Source organism: Pleurodeles waltl, chromosome 1_2 (assembly GCF_031143425.1).
Source record: "Pleurodeles waltl isolate 20211129_DDA chromosome 1_2, aPleWal1.hap1.20221129, whole genome shotgun sequence".
Lineage (NCBI taxonomy): Eukaryota > Metazoa > Chordata > Amphibia > Caudata > Salamandridae > Pleurodeles > Pleurodeles waltl.
The window spans coordinates 490,332,033-490,355,428 of NC_090437.1; the positions used below are offsets into that span (position 1 = coordinate 490,332,033).

The 23,396-nt window shown below is 40.4% G+C and overlaps 1 protein-coding gene across 3 annotated transcripts in view; it reads right to left on the reverse strand.

The window, feature by feature from the left end:
• GSTCD (glutathione S-transferase C-terminal domain containing) overlaps positions 1-23,396 on the reverse strand; it is a 676,673-nt gene that overhangs the window by 105,756 nt on the left and 547,521 nt on the right. The window lies entirely within an intron of this gene.

Consider the following 23,396-nt stretch of genomic DNA (forward strand, 5'->3'; position numbering starts at 1 on the left):
TGGCTGCAGAACACATTGTTCAGATTGTCACCAACCAACCAGGATTAACTAGTAGCCTTTAAATTGCCCAATCAGAGCATATCTGAACACCAACTGTCCAGATATACACATTTCTTTTTCCTTAAATATCTAAAAAACTACTGAACGGATTTACACAAAATCACCAAAATAAACACGCTTTCTTGACCAAAAGCTAGCTTTCTACCAAATTTGGTGAAATTCTGTCCAGCAGTTTGTGCTGTAGTCATGTTCAAAATCCCTATAGGAATTTTCATGGGGAAAACCCATTTTGGGACCCTTCCATTTTCTCAGCCCCCGCTTGACAAATCACCCCAAAACCTTTAACAAAGCAGATGAACTGACTGTTGTACTAGTTTTTTAAATTTCGTAAAGATTTGTAACACAGAGCCAAAGATATTGGCAAAACAAAAAAACACTTCCCCTGTACAAACGATTTCCTACCTATATACTGGTGACTGCCAGTAGGTTATAATATATATATATATATATATATATATATATATATATATATATATCCTAGTGGCGGTCGCCAATAGGTAGTTATAGTTAGGACCTCGTTTCCACAGAAAGATCGTTTTTTGTTTTGCTTATAACTTTGGCGCCGCTCGATGAATCTTCACGAAATGTTCCAAACGTATACATTGCTTAGTTCAGCTTCTGTCTTCAAAGTTTCATGGTGACCTGTCAAGTGGTCCCTGCTTGGGGAAGCAATGCCAAACAGGACGTGGGGAGCCTTCAGACTCCCCCCGCAGTTCGTTTGTGCATGTTTTTTTTTTTTCTCTCTCTCTCTCTCTCTCTCTCTCTCTCTCTCTCATCCCAGAATAGGATGGAAGAGAGCGATTTTCATTGCAAGGGCCTCTCCATGCAAAGACTGCACAGCAGAAGTTAGCTGTGGCTTAATGGTTAAGGTCACAGACCATCACACTGCAAGTTGAAGGTTCTAGCCCAGGTGTGTCTGTTGTTATTTTCCTACTTTAATTTGTTTTCAATCTAGAAAAGTTTAAGGTTGTCACTGTTTTTAATTGACAGAAAAAAAATGTCTCTTCAATTTGCCAAGAAATATCTCATTCAAAGTATATCAATCACCAAAGCCTGAAAAATTGTCCATCTCTCTAACTCTCTTTCTCTCTCTCAATTTCTTTTTCAATCTTTAACCCTCTCACACCCTTACGCACCCACTTACAGACCCACTCAAAAACTCACGTACCAACTCACAGACCCACTCAGACCCTCCTTCTCGAACTCATATCCCCACTCAGACCCTTATGCACCCACTTAGACACCCACTCAAACACCCACTCGCAGATCCACTCAGACTCTCATACACCCCCTCATAGACCCACTGAAACCATCATGCACCCACTTACAGACCCACACAGACACTAATGCACCCACTCTCACATCCAGGCAGCCACTCTTAACCCCAGAGACACCCTTTCACACCTATTCTCACACCCTGAGAGACAGGCCGTGCCCTACTCCCACTGCGCACGGCCAAAGGGCTGTGCACAGTGTGGGGTTCGAGGGGTAGGGGGTTGGTCACAGGGTCCGGCCGCAGGGCAGGCCCTGCGGCTCACCACTGCAGCACATGGCCAAAGGCCATGCGCGGCAGTGGTTGGCTTATCGTTTAGTAATGAAAATTATTTTACGCTAAAAACCATAGAAATTCTATGAAAAACAACAAAGGTTACAGGGACGTAATAGTTAGGAAATAGAATTGAAAAAAAAACATAGAAATTCACTTTAAAAAAACACAGGTTACAGGGGCATTATAGTTAGGCTCACATTTTAAACGTCCCAACCCATCGAAATTCACCAGTTATAGTTGGAGTTATCTCAAGTAACTATAACTCGTGCCCTAAGCTCACTATAACTCACACCCCGCCAAATATAGTTCGTTGATATAACTAACTATAACTTGCAAATTTCTAAGGTTTTGTATGTTTAAAATGTGAGCCTAACTATAACTAAAACATCCTCATATCTATTTATGCTGTGCCTGTCAAAATCCATGTAGCTCAATAACGCATGCTATTAGGAAAAAGAGTACTAATCAAGACATTTATTACTACAGTGCAAAGCTTAATTGCTTTAATGTGGTGAATGTCTCCTTGACGTACGCTGCATTACCTTTGCAGTGTGGAGAATGTCAATGGCTCTCCCAAGACATAAAAGCTGACTGAAAATGCTTCTGGTTTAAGTAACAAAAGCATTAAAAAAATAAATAAAAAAAAGGTGGACGTAGGGGAAGAGCTTCCCTTATGCCTCCATTTTTTTTTTTTATTACTTGATGTAATGCAAAGCGCACATTGACATCACATCAAACAAAGTGAAAGCCGAAGTTGCCATTAGACGTAGTCTGCTTTCACACTGATCAGTGCCAGTGTGCATATCTCTGCCCTCCAGCACTGATCTTTGCGGTAGAGCCGGCGCTGGAAAGAGGACAATGTCCAGTTTCCAGCACTGTATCTCCTTAGTGGATCTATGATTGTGGAATTGCCCTCTGTGGGTAAGCCCCAAGCACACTAGGCTACTTGATATCAGGGATTTATGTTTGTGATGGAGATGAAGGGAGGGGAGTGACTCCTCTGGCAATGGGCAAGTGCTAGCCCCGTCCTATGGCTCAATAGTCTTTCTGCCCTGCTGGGTGGTGGACAGAAGGTGTTTACTCCCAGTCTGCCCCCACCCCAGGTGCAGAAAGCCCACTAGACACAGAAAATGTTGGTCACACAAAAAACAGGTGATGGCAAAGCAACCAGGAATCGTGCCTAAACACAAAAGGGAGATACTGTTTTTATCGCGAGAAGTGCTGGAATGATGGGTGTTAGGAATTATATGGATCCCTCCACCTTTTGGACTGTTCCCTGACAGAAATGTAAGGAGAATTAGTGATTTTAGACAAAGTTTGAGGTTTGCAGGGCACTGTGGTTAATAAAACCTTTTGGGATCCATGCAAGAGACACCCCTCTGGACTGCCCTAGGTGTCTAGTTTTCACAAATGTCCGGGGTCGGTAAGTTTCTCTGGATGGTGGCCAAGCCCAAATCCAAATTTTACAGATATTCACATCACCAAAAAGGGTATTTTTTTTATGACAACAATTTGATGTTTCAGCATCACGTTTTGGGTGCTTTTGTGTTACAGGCGCTAGGTTCAGCCACACAAGTACTTTTGTATCAGGAGAAACGTGGAAACACAACAGTAGAACACGTGTTATTACCAACCAAAATACTCTCCATTATAGGATTTCAAATGTAATCTAGTTTGCAAGAAAGAAGACGTTTTACAAAATTCCCTCAATCACATGATAATATGAGTAACCCAAATTCAGAGCTGTACAAATAACTACTATTCCTAAAGTCCTCTTGTTCACATACCAAAAATACACAGGTTTCCTTTCTACCCCTTTTTTATTTATTGGATTTTCCCACAGAAATTGTTCCATGGTGGATTCAAAATGAAAACTCATTCTAAGATGCAACCCAGTTGTTGGCTCTGGGTATCTGGTGTTTTTGAACAACCAACAAACACTATGTATCCCAGAAACTGACAGACGTAACTGTATAATACTTTTGTAAATCAGCCATTGTGACAAACAATTACCAGTGAAAACGATGTCACCAATTGCTACTTTTTTCTACTTACTTTCTGATTTCAATGATTAGTTTCTTTGGGAAAACCATAAGCAATTTACACTAACAACCCCTTGCTGAATTCTAAATGTTCTCTAGTTTTCAGAGATACATAGCTTTCCGTGTTCACGTTTCGCACCATGTACACCACAAAGTAGGTTAAAAATACACAAAAAGGAAAAATTGATTACCACTTAGAAAAATGCAAAAACCTTGTTAGAAAATTGTTTTTCTTTTACATCTTTGTTCCTGAAATATGGGAACATGCTGATCCTACCACAGCAAACCTTTTGTCCATGCCATTTTCTTGGGGAAAAAGAAATGGGTTTTCACCATTTAAAAATAATGTATTTTGACTATTTTCTCAGTTCCATCCAGGAGAATCCACAAACCCTGAGTACCTTTAGACTCCCCAAGATGTGGATAAAAAGGACACCAATCTGGCTTCGATACCTTTTGCAGAAGAAAAGGTATGAAGATCTAAGTGTGCAAGTGCCCCAATCATCAAAGCAAAGGGCTCAGCACAGAGGCAAGAAAAGTTTCAGCATCTAAAGGGTAAAATTCCTGATTATTACCACAGTGCACTTTATTTTTCATATGAGAACAATGTTTCACGCTTCACAAATTCCATTGTAGAATACCTTTAACTGAGAAGCAACAGGTTCATAAGAGCCTACGGTATGTTACATAATTTTGCTACATGCCTTTGCTTAGAACTATTGTCCAAGAGAACAAGCTTTGGAGAAACCAACAGGCTGGGCTCCGCAAGCTGGTGAGAGTGCTATTTTTTTTAATTGTAAGCATATGTCACAAAATAAAAAGGGAAAAAAAGATAACATATTATTGCCTAAAAGTTTCAGACACATGCGTGGAATAAAAATGTCAAATAAAAAATAACAATGCATCTTATTTTTAACAGAACATTACAGGTGCTTCCCAGCATAAGCCCAACCCCATTTTTAGTTTTTATCCCCATCACAGGAAATATAATTCTAACTGGTGCATAGATGGAGGGTTACTTACTTTGAACTACTGTAATCTGAATTAATAGTTTGAACACACAGTAATGCCTATGAAACTTTAAAAGGACAAGAAATGGATGAAAAAAACACTGGCAAAGTAAATTAATACCATACCAGCCCTGGATCTAGAGTGCACTTCTTTTCAGCTGGAAGTATACACTTAATCAAGCAAAATGCGACCACTCAAAGTACAAGAGAGCCAATGAATAAAATGACTTGCTCCATTGCCCCATGCTATATGCTTTGGTGGGCAAAAGCTTGACATACCAAGGGAAGAAGACTGCTGACCCAGAACTCCTCTTTGTATGAATATATCTGTGTATTTTTTTTTACTTATGAATTTAATTTATTACACACTGGGGCGAAACATCTAAAGCTGTTTCAAGGCCATATCTAAAAATGTCACGGCATAAACCAGGGTGTTAATATTGTTTGCACGTCTGACCTTAATAAGTAAACTTACAAGAGGATGCGAAAAGGTTGATGAACCTTTTGACTACGCTTAAGATGATCTCACCATATATTCCGTACATGCAGATCAATAATCAATAACTATCAATAACATTAGCAATCAATAAGAGTCAGTAATTGACACACCCCATGACCTTTAAGTCATGAATAACCACACCTTTAGGTAAAAGTTAGAATATTTATTTCCCTATATTAACAATGCTAAGGTAATGTGGATTAATCTCAAAATCAATTGAAAACACACAGAAACAACACTGGCTGTCCGAAGCGACGAAAAGAAACACAATCTAATCAAGGCCTGAGCCTCTACACATTCCAAAGTTACAGTGCAAATCAATAGCAAGCATAACTGCGCAAATGATAATACATACATTTAGATTCAGCAAGGAAAAGACATCAGCTGTTATTTCATATAGCGAACTTCATTAGTGACAACCATAATTAACACCAAATTTTGAAAACATCTAACTATGGCTATATCAAAATAACGCAGTTGGTACCTAGAAAATAAAGCAAATAGACATCACAAACAGTATCATAGTCAATATACCTTGCCTCAGTTTGGATCAGCAAGCTGCGACAGTCTCCGTCCTCAGGACATCAGTTTGGTCATCTAGGCATCAGGATTCAGCATCAAAGTTCAGAAAAGGCAAAGTCTTTTGAGCAATAAAGTTAAGCGTGTCTCTTCTCAAGATGAAAATGGGTAAAAATACGGGGGCAAATGCTGTCCTCTTCTCAGTGCAGTCTGGCTAAGTTAGATTTCCTAAAACTACTTCCCAAATCCCTATTAGTCAAGGGATCGCATGTTCGCACTTTGTCCAATAAAACTAAAACTTCAAATCAACATTTCTACAAGTACATGGTTCACATGTTGATGATTGGTCCTTTCGTCCCACTCCCGTCATTAGGCTTGTCAGGTGTCAATATTGTTGCAGCTTATACTCCAGTGAGAGTCTCCATTGTATTTTCCTGAGAAAGTCAGTCTTATACACATTACATTAACAATGTTGCATTAGCAAGTACAGCATCTTCTAGCAAGCAGTTTCTCATGAGAAAGACTTTAAGCTACAGCACATGGACAGTGGAAAATCACAATTTAATTCTCTAGACAGAGAAAGGCAGCTTGACATGAGGTCGTGCAACTAGGCCAAGACCTCTGCTAAGTTAAGGCCTACAATTAATAAATCTAATACATAATACATAACCCTTAATATGACATATTACTTCATTAATCAAACATAAGCTTATTTCATTTTAATAAGCTATTAATAAGTACACTTTGTGAACACTGGTGGCCTCCCTGGTGCGTGCACCTTCAAATGCGTGCATTATTTTCTCTAAGTTATTACATTTTCTATGCAAATTCAACACTCAAAATACATGAATATTCATTAATAATATAAATACAACTGTTGCGTCAACAATATGCTACTCACTATCACTGTCAAATGAGGGGAAAGACATCATGCATCGCTTGAGACTTCACCTCTCCTGGATGATGTCTCTTCCCCATACTCAACAGTGGTAATAAAGAGCATATTACCCTCAGAGAAGCCGCATTTATACTATGTGTGCTAGTGTGAAATTGTGCTGGCAAGCTTTTACCATGTAATTTGAAGGTCTATTTCTCACCCATCACTTCGAATAAAATCACAGACTGCACCTGTTTAACTGCCTCCCGTCGGGGTTTTGTGAATGAATTGGGATAAATAGCGCGCAGCTCATGCTTGACTAAGAAAGTAGTCTTTCAGAAATGCAAAGTGATGTGTGAGAATTTCCCATGAACAACTCAGTGAATCAGAAACGTGAAAATAACCCTCAAAGGGCTACGAGGGAGGGGGCCTGGAGGGGGGATAAAGAATCAGGCCATTCCAAAATTGTCAAAAATAAATGGCACCTTAATTCCTAACTTGACTGACAGATTTTAAATTCCAGACTGCTCACTCTGACGAGTAATGACAGCATTCTTCTTTGATGCCCACATATTCAGATCCACTCGACGTGCCGGCAGAGCATAATAATGCCTTTTGTTTCTGGCCGCCATCTTGGGCGTTCCACACGCCTGCTTTGCACTAGCTGTCGGCTAGAATGGTGACACTAAATAAACTCCTGCTCACCGGGCTGGCCCTTTGGTATGGGGGCTGCTGTGTTGACTCGGTATCCCATTCCTTGGCATCAGATGAAGTCAATGCTGCTTGCCTCTCCAACATTCGATACTTTAGAGGCACTTGGAAGTGTCACTGCAATTATGAATGGTAATCGCACTTCACACTGATTCACTCCAGGGTGTGTTTGGAAGCAGTTGATGTAATCCTTTTGCTGTCTACTTTTCTCAGCCGACTGACGGCGCCCAAATGTGAATGTTTGTTCTGCTGTGTAAAGAATCCCCTAAAATGCCTTTTGACAGCAATGTCTCCTTAAGAGGGTGCCCTGTCCCTGCAGGCCATCCGCGGATGGGGACAAGGGTCAGCAAAAGTCGGGGTCAGGCATAGGGTAGTAGAATAGGGTAAAGTGAACTTTGTAATCCAGTGTTATACACACAGTCCAGCTAGGTAAGTAAATCATGTACCTTGACCGTAATTCTGGGTCTATAGGTACTGTTTCCTAGTCTCCTAAGATATTTATTTACTTTGTGGCTGCCGCTCCCCAAGAGTATATGTATGTATTAGTGTCACAGTGCTAGATTTGTGCCCATGGTAATGGGATGGCCACCAACACTCATTTTTTGGGGCCAATACTTATTTCACATCACCAGACTTTGAGAGAAAGTCTGTGGAGGAAGAAGAACACAGGAAGAGAACAATTGGAAAACAGTGACCACAGGAGAAGGCAGGTTTGGAAGTGGACTTTCAAGTTTGAAATAAAGAGTGAAGAAGTGTATGGTGGTGAGAGAAAGGAGGAGGAGATGAATCAAAATTAGGCAGTCTTGCAATTCCGCAAGACTGAAATTCGGCAGCGCTAATGTTGGTTCCCAAAAAACACTTTGGCTCCATGCACCTATTAATTTATTTATACACATTAATCCCCGGAGAGTTGGCTGGAGAGCTTCTGGAAGTGGCACATGTATACATTTGGAGGTGGCACTAGGGTAGGCTGTGTGGCTGCTGAGGCTGAGAAACTGCTTATCTTATACGCAAGTATGACTAGGAGCTGTCTGGTGCACGGGTACCATTCTTAAGAGAATTTTTAAATGAGACTGAACCTTATGCATTTACTTATTGTTAAGTGCATACCGCTGTGTGTGTGTGTGTGTGTGTGTGTGTGTCACTGCCATTTTAGGTTCCTGTAGTTCGCTTAGTAAACACCCACACGGAGAGCATGAAGGTGTCCACTAATGGTCAGGTAAGCGCATATCTCAATCTAAATGGTTGAACGGACGGCTGCTCAGGGGAGGCGGTGGCAATAACACTGAAGTTTTTAAAACCCAATAGACTAACGGGTGGAAACAGGCCCACTTTCCACTCCGTTCAACACAGCAGAAGATAGGCAGAGCTACCACCTTGATACTAGCTCTGGGGTTTTTCCGTTGATGCATTATTTTTTTTTATCCAGGCTCTCTGGTGCATTGCCTTTGGCTATTCTATATCCCACTAGTGACAGTACTATGTGATAACTGTCCAGCCCTGTGGTGATTCTGCTTTCAGAACGTGTGAATGACATTACAGAAGGGACAGTTCCCACTTTTCTGCCGGGAGTCTGAGCAGAGAAGTACCTCGGTGAGGGTGTTTGTGCGCAACCTGAATATAAACTACTTGCATTTGTGAACCAGACTTAACATGGTCTTTTGTAGGGCGTACGCTCTGCCTTGTTCCAGTGTCTAGTGGACGTCTGTGGGATGCTGCAGTCTCCATTTTTTAATGCCTATTTAAATTGCATGCACTTACATTACACGCACTATCATGCATTTGGGAAGCTAACACAACGCATGTGAAAAGGTACAAGGAAACACTTGTGGTTCTAAACGATCTTACAGAAACTGTACCGTTTGCCGAGTTCAAGCACGGATTGCTTCTGCGGCTGTACACTGCAGCCTTATAAAGTTTTATATGGGGGTGAACAAGGCCCTCTGGGTTGCTAGAGCGGTGTAAAATGGCATATAGACAGGTAGTTATGATATGAGCGATAAACAGATATATACATGATATCGGTCATAGAACTAATAATTACAGTGGCAAAAACATGGAAAATAATACAAATATGAAGAAAGGAAGACAGTCTCTCGGAGGCGATGGCTTGAACAAGACGCGTATGGGTATCTGGGCGTTGTACAACATTATACATATAGGTGGTTGTGAGACGAAGGATCGGTAAGTATTCCAGTTGGTATCGATCATAGAAATCATGGATAAAATGTCAAACATGGAAAGTAACAACAAGAAAGTAAACAGGAGCAAATAGACTTTACGGTAAGGATGAGAAGTGCTGCATCAGTGGGAAGTGATCAATGGGAAAACAGAACCTTCAGGGCTGAGATACCGTGGCAGGAAGTGCCTTGTGGTGTGTGAAAAAGACATGAGACTGAACTAAATGTAGGCAACCGTGGTGTTCAGCAACCTTGGTGTTCAGCAACGTGGGACCCCTCCTTCTGAACAAAACTTGGCATGGACACTGTTTTGCAAATTAAACTGGCTTGCTTTTCTCCAGGGTCCCTTAGCTCATGAAGCTAGAGGGGGATCACCAAGGGATGTTTTCTTGTGAATGTCTCTCGGGACGCCATATCTTTCCACTGCCTCTGCATGGCGCTGTCGCCTGGGTCCTTCAGGCTAGCCACCGAGCTCTCGTCCTGCACGGGCCTGGCTGAGAGTCGGGAGTTGCGCTGCATTCATCTTGCACTCGCCTTTGTTGATATATTTTTTTTCTTGCAAGCTGCTCTTGTGCTGCAGCCTGGGACTATATATGCATTCACCTGGAGAATATTTTATAGAATGACTGATCACATTATGCTTTGGGAATGGATTTGTTGAGGATTCCACTTTCTCTAGCCCAAGTCACTATGGCGGTTATTCATTTTCTGTTTGTTTCACTTCCCACTTCCAGGTTATTACTACTTGTTGGATATAAAATGAGCCATCCCACAGTATTCAGTGCATCCCAACTGTTCAACTCTCCTAATAGTGGCTCAAGTTGGATAATTCAGAGCCTTATTAATCTTCCAACTGTTTATAGAATACTTAAAGATCCTGGCTTATTGTCTTATTCTCCACTTGACTAATCTGCCTTTCTGTACAGACAATTGCTCAAGCAGCTGTGGAAGTTCAACCTGTTCTGTAGTTTTTTCTCCTGGGGTTGCCAAGTTTTCCATCTGGTGATTAAAAATCCTTGATCCTATTTTTTTTTTTTAACTAGCGGTGTTTGAGCCACTGGAAGCTCGATCCAGGTTCAGCCAGATGTCTGGCTCAGCTCGAGGTCCTTTTGGAACCACGAGCCCCAAAATGAGCCGAGCTTTCATTGTGATTTCTGACTTCCTCATTTGCACTATACGCATGCCTTCCTCCCCCTCTTTACTCTCATGCCCAACAAGCTAAAAGCAAATCATTACCATTTTAGGTAAACGTCTGGCTCTGGCTTGGCCCGTCCTGTTAATTTGGAGGCTAATCCACCTCTACTTTTTACTCTCACCTATGGACGCCCTGCAATTATTCAAATTTTTGAGACGGCGAACGATGGTGAGGTCTTTTGACTGCAAGAAAATCAAGACTCATCAAATAAGTTCGGTTTCTGACTGTTTTTGACAGTGCACAAGCCAAATCATTGTTGTAAAAGGTTCATACTTTTACTGAGAAAGTAGTAGAGAAGAAAGTATAATTGGTCAAGGAGCTCAGACTAGTGTGAATTTGCAAGAAATTATATTTTACTTAGCTGGACACCTGTGTTGCATGATGGCAACAACACGACAGGCTGACAACTAGGGTTTCTTTGTACATTTAACAGTAAGCAAATCATTCCAGTGAGAAATAATCTTATCATATTAAGAAATATGTTATCTTTATAATTTACCAAAATATGAACGGTCTGGCTTTCACTTGTGTTTATGCAGGTAAGTGCATCCATCAAAACATTGATTAAATAGATGGATAGGGGAAGGGATACATAGAATGAAATACAAGTACAATAGTTTAGACCAATCTATGTGAAACCAGGCTTGAAGGGCACAGCGCTTGATTGGATTATCTCCTTCCTAAAGGACCAATCACAATTGGTTCGGTTGTCTCCTGTCAACTCACCCACGTTTCAACTAAATTGCTAGTACCTCAAGGATCCTCCCCGTCCCCTTATCTTTTTAACTTGTATATACGCCCCCCAGTGCATTCCCTAAAGCAAATCAATGTCAAAATCTATAATTATGAAGATGACATGCAACTACACTTCAGTAGTGACAATTCCCCTGAATCTAACGAAGCCTTCTAAAATATGATACTGTTCATGGATGAACAATAATCAATTAAAATGAAACTCTGGCAAAACGGAAACTGTCGTAGCCAGAAACAGTATGACTTTTGGATAAGCTCATTCTGGCCTCCTGTGATGGGCGCTTTCCCCCCAGCCCAAGAATTCAGTAAAGAGTCTCGGGGTCGTCACTGACAAGGATCTTTCTATGAAATCCCAATTAGGAGCGGTAACCTTTCCCCGTGATTATGGCCTAAGTTATCTTGAGGATAAACTGTACAAACTCTCTCTACTTAGGCCTCCCAAAAGGCCCCAATTGTAGGCTCCAACTGGCACAAAACTAGGCAGCCAGGCTGATTTTCTTACAGCTCAGACACTGCCACATCACCCAACTGATGAGAAAATTACACTGGCTTCCGGTAGAACAACGGACTGTCTTTAAGACTTGCTGCATCATACTCAAATCCCTTCAGCAGAGAAGTCCAGCATTTGTATCAGCCCAAATCCAAAAATACATTCCCAATCGTAACCGAAGATCCATCCGTATGAGCCGTTTTACAATCCCCACATTCAAAAAGAAGTAATTGGGTGGTTCCAGATTTTCAGTACTTTCCCATAGCATCGAAAAAAGTCCCTCCCTCTCGAGATCTTGACTGCCCCCAGATATATGAGATTTAGTAAACTTTTAAAAAAATAGCTCTTCAGACAGGCATATGACTAATGCCCTGAGTATCGTGATGTGCTTCTGTTATCTAAGCACCAAGAAACTGATCCGGTACGAGTGCTCAATAAATATTAGTAACATACCATTACAATCCCGAAGAAAAAAATCAGACGCTGATCCATCAGATCTAAATAATTTTTGCCAAGTCTAAAACATACCCTTTCCAAGCAAAACTGTTAAAAAATGTGTACACAATCAGCTCTAGCAATGCATTAAACAGCTCAAATTGCTAGACAAGTTCCAATCAGGCTTTAGACCAGGCCACTGCAGCCGACATTTCTTAGATAGCAAACTCAAAATCCTAGCCCTGAACAACGCTTGCCTACTCCTATTCCTCGGTCTCTCATCGGCATTCGACAGGATCATACATGGCACCCTCTTAAAGGTACTAGAATGCAGAATGGGGATATCTGGTAACATCCTCAAATGGGTCACTTCTTTCCTGCAAGATAAGATCGTTTGCAACACATCAAACTGAGTGGCTCACTATCTAACAGGTCATCAGTTACTACTTGAGTCCCTCCAGGATCCATTATCTCCCCCACACTCTTCAACTTTGATATTAAACTGCTGATACAAATCCTCAAGCATGTTTACCTTGAGTACCACATGTATGTAGATGATACCCAGCTTCACTTAAGGATTTCATCCCCAGACGATATTAGCCAACTCAATGAGACCCTGATGATAACCCAATCCTGTCTCTCAAGTAATCATCTCAAATTGAACTCCATGAAGACCGAATTCTTACGCATCTCACCACCTCAGACCCCTCCTCCCCATATAGGAATAGATCAAGCACCCGCAATTGCAAACTGGTATACATCAATTCAATGAAATCCCTTGGGGTAATCCTGAAAAAGAACCTCAAAATGCAATCACATATCCGAGCAGTCACACGCAGTGCTTGTTACCAACATAACCTCCAAAAGAAAGTGAAGACCGCAGTGCAATCATTAGTCATATCCAAAATGGACTATAGTAGTGCAACATTAACTGGCTTACTAAGATCACGAATGGCACCACTCAGTGCAACCTTCACTGCCACAACAGTAAGAGGAAAGAGATGGTTTGCCCACATCACATACTCCCTCTTATCTCTCCACTGGCTTCCTTTCAAAACCAGGATCCAGATGAGAATAGAATGCATAACGCACAAAGCCTACACCAAGATGAACCCAGGTACCTGACACAAAAACTTACTATCTCAGGAGGCAGCCGTTCCGCTCCATAAGGAGCTCTGGCTCTCTCCTGCTGGAACCTCCAAGACTCGAAAAAAGAAGTAAACTTACACCTGCACTTTCACTGGATCTGCCACGAGGACCATGAACTCTTTCCCAGCAGAAATCATGTGCAATCTATCAACATACACTTTCAAAAAAGAGGTCAAAAGGATCCTAATAAAAAGACTCCTTACTTAAGGGTCTGGTCCAGGAAGTCCACAGTAACTGTATGACTCCTGAAGTTCTCTCATCGAGACACATATATCACTTGTCTTGTTTCATCATAACACCCGTAGAGCTCACAATGAAAACGTAATCTTGTGTGTTTCCGACACTATCAGCAGACGATTGTCTTTACAAGTCATGTTACAGGTTAAGGCCTCTCTATGTATGTGCATATGTTAGGAGGACCTGGCCTGACAGTTCGGGCTGGACTGTTCCCCTGGGGAACAGGGTCAAGATTGATTTGCATATGGCTGGGCGCAAACTGGGATGGCATGGTGAGCAGAAGAACGATGGATTAAACCCAGATCTGTGACTTGGGTTAAGTGTTTGAAAAGTTTCAACACTCCATCCATCATCCTTTTGTGTTGCTAAAGTTGCCCTATGTGCTTATGGAATTGCCAGTTGTTGATTATTTGTTTGGTTCATGTAACGGATATGGACTCTCTATGTACAGCGCTCTGATACCTAAGGGCCATGTTTGCGCTGTATTAAACTCTCAAAAAAATAAATTAATAAAAGTCACATCATTCTAGAATCGTTATAACATGCTTGAAACCATCATAAGGTTTTTCGAAATATGTGCACTTATTGTTCATAGACACTTCTGTTAATAGGTCACAGAATCCTATTAACAAACGTTGAAAATGACAAACATGGGCCGAGTGGATTTTCAAGCTTGACAGTGTTAATATGGTTTGAATGTAGAACTGGACTGCAAGCATATAATTCATGTACCGTTTTTGTGTCAATTTCAGGAATAGTTCTTGATTTTTTAACATTTCATATCTGATTGAGATATGGGTTGTGGTTAAAGGATAAGGCAGTTAGAGGGATTTTGGATGGTCTAATGTTTTTATGTGGACTAAAATTATTAAGCTGGTTTGCATTTACATTTGAAATTTTAGCTGGAATAAAATGTGATCGTCTGTCACAATGCGACCATTAGGTAAGAATACTGTAAATTATTAACAGAACTGTCTGTGAATAATAAATATACATATTTTGAAGAAACAATTTGACTAATCTAGGTTGCCAACATGTTATATAGATTCTTTAATGGTGTGGCCTGTAGGCATTGTCTAGTGGAATATCACACAAAACGTTTTATGAATTACCGGATTAATATTGTGGGAGGTTTAAGGAAAAAATGGATAAGAGTATTGAATTGCCTTGTCCCTCTATTATGTTTTAATTTTATTTTAATTATGTTTTGGCTGGAATTAACCACAGGGCAATAGTGAGGCCTAAGATGGCCACCATTTGGGTGATCTTAATTTAAATGATGTGGTTTAGAGGCTACAGCTCCACGACTAAAGGATTCCACATGGAAAAATATAAAATGTTTGATGTGTTGCTTGACTAATTATCCGGATGGGACATGGATAAAATGGCCTGCGTAATGAACTAATAAATTGTTCTGTACTTTTCAATCAGGTTTTTGTTGTAGTGAACCAAAGGACAATGATGAGGTACAAGATGGCTGCAGTTTGCATAACTGTAATGCAGCCTAGAGTTTATGATTCTTTGACTGAGCGAAATGCCACAGCACGTTCTTAAGATGTGTGGTCATGTGATATGATTGGACTAATGCCAGCTCTTAGGAGTGATTATAAAATTTGAGCTAATTGCACATGTTTCACTTCCATTAAATGACTGGGGAAACAGAAGATTCTACAGGTTCCTTCGCTTCCAAAAAACAGCGGGTTAAGAAGGAGATTCTATGTGCATTTCCGTGGTAAATGCGGTGAAAGAATCTGAATAGACTAAGTGATATTGTCTGTATTAATTTTAAGTAGATAAAGGATTTTTTTTTACCATTGCTTAACTTTGGGTGTTAGTGCAGAATAAATGGAGAAGTGAATAGGCTGTCCGAAGTTAAAGGCTAATAATTTGATCTTACCTTGGAAATTTTAGTGGATGTCCATTTGATTCACTGCTGAATTACAGAAACTGAAGTTAGAATAGTAGGCTCCTCTCTTGGGAGATAACCTGAATAATAGTCAACTCGTTGGATTTCCCTACTGGGTTTGCTTCTTTAGCAAAAAACAAATAAGAAGCAGATTCTGAGGGGGGGGGGGCATGTAAGGACTATTTATGATTGGGACCTCAAGTGAATATTCAGTTAATGGTAAGCTGCCATGTAAATGCGGTTATCGAGAAGTAATATGGAATAATATTAAATCAAACTATTGCGAGGGCATTAGGCAGGTAGGAATCATCTGCAATAATAACACGGGGGCCAGATAATCATCTTTACCTGTCCCATCAAACTGAGTTTGTTAATTGTTGTGTGAGTCTCTGCATTTACTGAGTGGAGACACTGCTTGACAAACAAGATAAAAAAAAAAAAACTAAAACTATAGACCAAGAATAACATCACACATTTCTTTTACATAAGAATTCTTGTAGATTCCTTAAAAAATATTATTTTGATAAAGAAGCTGCAGGTTGAGTTAACTGATTACAAGAACTGCAGAAAAAAGTACTGTGACTTACAATATTTACATTCTGCTCAATTTGCATTTGTTGCAGTGTTCATAAGGAAAGTGAAATCAGTAATGTACTGCATATTAGTTTAAAATAATGTATTGGAATTCAATCTAGTCACTGACGTATTGGTGTACAAATTAACTGTTGTATGTCATTTCATGACATATTTTCATACATTGGAATTAAGAATAACGTAGGATTAGAGATTGAAATAACAAAAGTGTTTGATAGTGATGTGTACCCTGAAGTGTATTAGTGATTACATAGGATTGTTATAAATAGGTGAGTGTGGTTTTATGTTTCTTTTGTAGAGTTGTATGCTTGTTGGTGCACAAACATATTGATTATTAGTACTTTAACTAGTTTTGGTCTGGATGAAGAAGACTCTTAATCTAAAATGAGTCCTGAAATGTTGACACTATACCTGGTTTAATTTCAAATCCTTTATTTTTTGAAAGGATGAATAATACATTTAAATATAGTACTCAAGCAGTCACTTTTCCCACACATTTTCTAGAGATTTGTAACCAACCAGGCTTGAGAAATATTAGGATTTCCATTAAATAATTAATACTGGGCATATATATTTGAGGTCTCCATGAATAATATTGAATAAACATATGTGTGATATATTTCTATATAGTTGTTTTTTAATACATTATTGTGGTATAAGAGATTTTAGTATTAAAGTGTATACTTTGAATAATATAAAAATATCCCTTGGGAATACAGAAAAGGGACCATCGGTTAATAAAATGATAAAGAAAACCATGTAAGCACTGAATATTAGACAGATGTTATGGTTAAAAGAAGGGCCAACCAGGAAGACTATATGATTAGGTTGACATGAGAGATTATAGGTACTGTAGGAGAAAAAGTACATTTACAAAACAATTGAGAACAATCAATAGTGATAGGTTGTTTGGATTTAAACATTACTTAAAAACACTAGAAGCAGTTTAAGGACAGATCAATGACACACGTTAAAAACAAATTCTGAAATGATACAAAAAAACATTCAAGTTATGCAGTAAAACAAACATTTTAGATCTAGGTTGCGCAGCAATAAAAATATCTAAGCGCAGGGTATAGAATATTAAAAAATATTTTAGATGACGATGATGGCAAAACAATCTGAGTGCAGGTTATACAAAAATACATGATAATTCTCGGTGCAGATTATGCAGTAGCATAAGGTATCGTAAGAGCCAATTTACAATTGTGCTAATAAAATTCCAGACGCAGATTTTTAAGTTATACCAAAATGTTTAGATGTAGGTTATGAGTAGCTCAAGAACATTTTCAGTGCAAATTATGCAGTAGTAGACAACTACATGAGGTGTAGGGTTTCAATTAAAACATCAATAATGCACATTGGTAAGAACTAGCTACAGATGCTCAGTGGAGTTTGAATCCCATCAGATTCACTCACACTTCCAAGTTTGATAACATGAGTACCACTCGGCTGAGTAAAAAATATACATTTGTTATTCAGTGACAAGATACCCACATAGGAGAGTGCTTGTTTTACAAATATATATTATGATGTTCGGAATAGTTATATGGTTTGGTATGATAAATATATTTTAAGTATAGGCATGTTTGAGTAATAGGATGAGTCTCTTATGGTGCAATTCAATGCTAGCAAATTCAAAGTCCAAATTCTGAAAAACATTAAGGATTCAGTCTAATGTGCTCGGAAAGTATACTTTACAATTCAAGGCACGACACAGCACCTTTACACAATTTGTTAACTAGATGAGGTAGCTATGCATGAGATGATGACAAACACCAAATACCAAAACAGCAGAAGGACAAGTGAGAGTTGCAAGCAGAACCACCATTTTGCAGTGTGGAGTCATAAAAGACCACACTATAAAAGAAACAGTGATTTTGAACTCCGAGAACAAAGCTGTAAACTGATTAAACAAAGGGTTATGTTACCAGTTACACAGATCTTTCAGATGAGGATCACACTCATTGCAATCACAATAAGATGTATTAGGGTTAGACGACTCAAAGGTGGTCGACCAAGTTATTTAGCCAAATATAAAGGCCAATCAACTTGCAACATAGAACTGTGTAGAGGAAGATGGTAAAGGCCAAACAATGGCTATTGGTTCCTGCCAGGATTTCCTCTTGCCTTCTTACTCCAAGAACTGAGATGGGAAGGGAAGGACACCAAGAAGGTACCCAGAAGGTGTTGATCTTTCAATAGGTGAACCTTGGATTTGTTACATTGGACCCAGTCCTAGCACTCAGACCTTAAGGATTTGTGACCACTGCTCAAGTTTACACTAAATCTGAAGTCCCCTCGCATTTTCAGTGACCGTATCAGCAAAATGTAGACAACCCTCGTCCAACAAACCCTGCAGCCCAAGTGAATAAGTCCTGTTCTTCGGCATTTGAGTGCACTAAAAAGAATCCATGGTGCCAGCTTTTGATAAATAATGATATTAGTCTGAACAAATTGATACTTTCAAAAGGCGATGAAATCCTTCCTATTGAGGGATTATTCTAGCTCACAGAATCATCATAGTATTTCGGATATGCAAAACCACTTTCAAATTGCTACTGGGCAGTACGAAACGTTTAAGACTTAAACAATATCTTTGATTCAGGGAAGGATCAGAAAAGTACTCAATTTCCATATGGCAGTATGTTTTCTCCAAAGGTCACAAATAGACAGGTACTGCGAGTCATCATAGGCCTTAGATAGGAATGTTAATGAGGTATCTTGCATATGTACAATGGAGGGACCTACAACATGGAACAGGTAACAAAACCAGCCATGTAGGTTTTCCATTTGGAAGTACTGTCACTGAAATGGGAAATAAATGCTGCAGACATGAAAATGTGCTGTAAATAACAATTTCCGTGACTTTGAGTATACACATGCCACTCCACACTATTCTTTCAACATCCTGGGACCACTAGTTATCTTTGCTGTCCTATGGTGAACTAGCTCCATGCACGTCAAAGACATTCGGATTTTAAAGAGGTAACAGTACGAATAGTACAAATAACTATTTCAGCCGAAGCAATAAAAATTCCAATAAAAATCAATAAATATATAAAATATGATTAAAAACAGGCAATAAAAGGCAACTCATTACATTAAGAAAATGACACGAATAGCAACAAGAATTATGATAACAAACACTACATAATAGAGAAGCTAGCTAAAAAAACAGAACGATCCAACAGTCAACAAGTTAGCAATCAATCAATCCAATACATCCTACCAATGAGCAGCTACTAAAATCAAAATCATTTGATTGCCGATCTTCCTTTAGCCCACATCAAGCCCAAACATTTAGCAATCCAGCAAGCTTGCACAGTACAAGGGTCCATTCTCAAAAGCTGCAAAGCAACAAAATGGCTGGTAGTTCCCAGTTGTCTGCAAACAGGTACCAGCCATGCCGAGCGGACCTGGGCATATGCAGGGCATACAAATAGCACATGGGGTACAGACTCAACGTGGTCACTACAAAAGGGACACACTGCAGACTCAGAACCGGCCCATTTTGCAGTGAAAGACCTAAGGGGAAGTGACCCCACTCGGAATTGATGTTAAAGTTTCCTATCTAATGGGACAGTAACCAGGTCCCAGTATTTCTCTAGACTGTACATCGATTTAAAGTTTAAAAAATCCCCAATCATGTGCCCGCTGCTTTTTGCTCCTCCCTGCTTGTTAAGAATGACCAGTATTGTTTCTTCAATGGACCCTTGGACGTCATATGGGCAACGAAAGAGTACAGCCAACAATCACCAAGGCCTAAAGAGAACAACAATTTTTTATAGCCATCAGCCATGGAATTCTATCAACCCTAATGATATTGAGTAGGGCTCCAGCATAGTGGGCCAGCTCTAGGGTGATCCATATTCTTCGCCACAAAAGTAATGGGCGCAAGGAAGCCTTTTGGACTACCCTTTCAATGCCCATATTCAAAAATAGTGAACGCAATGAGGTGCTAGAGGAAGCTAGTGATCTTAAGAATCTAATCATGGAACTCTCCAGAGCGGAAACATCACAAAAGCCCCACAACTCAGCACCATAAAGCTCAGCACTAAGGGCCTTGGCCATGTAGACCTGCAGAGCGGGAGCTATTGATATGGTAAAAGATACACAATGTTCTTTTAAGACAGAACCCATGATCTACCTGTGTTTCAGCAAAACCATGCTAATGTGTGGGCACCATGATGGAGCACCCAAAAGTTTGACCGATAGTTAACAGATAGTTTTACGAATCAACCCTCTCTAGAACCTTACCCACTAAGGCTAAACTTTCTTTGGACTTCTTACGATGTGTAAATACCATGAATTTTGTTTTGGCTGCATTAATTTCTAAGCCAAGGTCCTGGCAATTAGCGCCAAATTTATTAAGATGCAGGCCACTCTTAAGTTTTTGAAACTGGGCGTCATCTGCAAATTACAATATAGGAATTTTAGTGTTGGCTAAAGTGGGTGCATCTGCAGAGCATTCAAGAGCATTCAGACAAATACTCTACCAGGCCTTTTAGGTATAAAGAAAAGAGAGTGGGGGCCAATGCACACCCTTGACGTACATCTTTTGCCATAGAGATCATATAAGTCAGATGGCCCTGAACCCCCATGCTGACCTGGGCATAGTTTTCATCATGAAGCCTGACCAGTAGGGATAGAACATCAAGGGGGCATACCCATCTCCCTCAGAACCCACCACAACCTCAAACATGGAACCAAGTCGAAGGAGGATTTTAGATTGACAAATGTAACATACAAGTCACGCCTGCCGATCAAAATCATCTTGCAAAAGATCAGAACAAACTTAAAAACCTGTTCTCGTTGAGGTTTAACCCTTAAGCCCCATGGGATGGGCACATGATGTCATTCTCTGATACCCAGGCTTGGAGTTTTGCTAAAAACCATTTGGCAGAAAACCTTTTGTATGCCATCAACAAGGGTGATGGGCCTATAATTAGCCAGTGAAGACATGTCCCCCTTTTTATAAAGTGGAATAATCTCTCCTCCCTGCCATGACTCAGGAATGGGAGTACCCAAAGCAATCACGTTTGATAGAACTAAAATGTAATCCACCCATGATGTCAATGTTTTGCATGAAGACATCTACCGGAAGGGCGCCCAGGCCAGGGGCTCTCCCTATTGCAAAAGTAGACAAAGTGTTGATACCCTCCTTAGTAAAAGGGGGACCAACATAATTCTGAAGGGGGCTAAACAACAGGGGACCCTCAGCTAAGGCAACTGTCTCCAGACTAGAAAAATAGGGGTACCACTCTGAGGAAGAATCATGGTTCTGCTGCACTAATCCTTCGGCAGTGGCACCTCTGGCAATCAACTTTCCAGAAGCGTGAATACCCCTTGGAGGAGCATGCCTCGATTAAACCTCACCATTTGTTATCATCATTCTTCTTGGCTTTTGACATGCTGCACTTATACTCCTTTCTGACAGCAGAAATCAACAAGGGAGCTTTCAACTTAACAGCCCCAGTCAAGGAACGCCTTAACTGCCTGCACTCCTTATTAAACCAAGTATTATTTTTAGAGGAGGGCTTCTTTGTGATAGTAAGGGGAACTACAAAAAGAGCAGCAATTTCCTGAAAAAGCTCTTTGTGCACCACACTCAGATTAAGGACGTTGCCCTCCTTTGCCATACCCTCTGAGATTGTAGCCAGTGTAACCTTTAGAGTATCCCTGATATGAAGTCTAATTTAAGGCATCACCTATCTGACGTAAGTGTAACATTACAAGTACTGCTAAGGGTTAGAGGGTTGATTGAGAGCTTTTCAAACAGTCTGAGCATAGTAAGACATAAGGGATTGTGGTCGCTCTCCACTCTCCGCCGAACTACCATATCCATGACTCGGGCCACAGTCTTAGGTCAACCAAGATGTAATCCATTCAACTCTTGGACACATGGATTTTGAATGTAAAAGCCCCATTGGGATCAGATTTAGTAAGGCCATTAGTGGCCCTATCAGCCCTATGGTAAGCGTTTTTAGTTGGAGAGCAGCCTGGGTGATTTCAACATCATCCCTATCAAAGGGCTTGAATGTAGTGTTGAAGTCCCCAGCAAGGATCAAGTTAGAACGTAACTGAGGCTTGTCCGTGTAGGCTTCAAGAAGTTGGATGGTCTCCAAGGCTCGTCCACCTGTCACCCCACGTGTGTAAATATAAAAAAACACAACGTTGAGCCCCCCACTTAGTTCGATACCTTGGATATCAGGGCAGTCAACAACTAATGAAAGGATTTACAGTTTAAAGAGGACCACACCCAAATTAATAGGCCACCCATGGGCCTCCCACACCTACTTGGTTTAGCAGGGATGTGATAGGATAGGTAATCTACTTTAGACAAGGATTCTGTTGCCCAGGTTTCTTGGAATAAGCATATATCATGAGTATCAATAAATGTGCATCCAAAGGGATTGCAACAGCTTAGCTCTAAGGCCAGCCACATTCCAGGAAACCACTGTGGTTGATGCTAGTGAAAGACAATAAGGGTAGATCTCCAGTACATCACAGTTACTTTCTAAACCAACAGTTGCACTACTGGCAACTTTGGGTACCTTTAAGATGTCACGATGCGAAGAGTGAATCAGAGTGACCAAAGTGTTCAAAGAATGAAACCTGTCAGGTCGAAGAGAGCTGGCAGCTTTGGGAGGCACACTCTGCATACATTGGAGGGGGTGGAAACTAAATGCAGCAGCAGGTGTACCCTTAGAATAGGCAGATTGATCAGATCCGATCCTATCAGGCAAGGAGAGAGGGTTCTGAGTGCATTGATTAAACCCATGAATGACTGCACCAGGTATCACAATAGAAGCAGGGGCGGTACTGGATAAACTAATAGGCACTTTTAAGTTGTTATCCTCTAATCCAGAAAGCACCCAGAACCCGTTCCCAGACAAGGCCTGCCTGTGTGCCGTGGGTGGCAGTATGATTGGAATTTATTGTGCCCTCTAGTTCTAAGAGTTTGGTGCTTAAAGAAGTATCCTAACGGTACAACAATTGCTTGCCCAGGCTGGGCAGCACCAATGTTGGCTATCCGAAGAACTTCCTGTACTACTGAGGGCCTTCGGAAATTGATGATAAAAACAATTCCCCTGGGAATGACACGGTAGTGGTCCTATTCCCCTAACTCTCCTTACAAAAATGATTTCCTTATGAAAGTTATAACCACTACCCACATTCCTGTATAA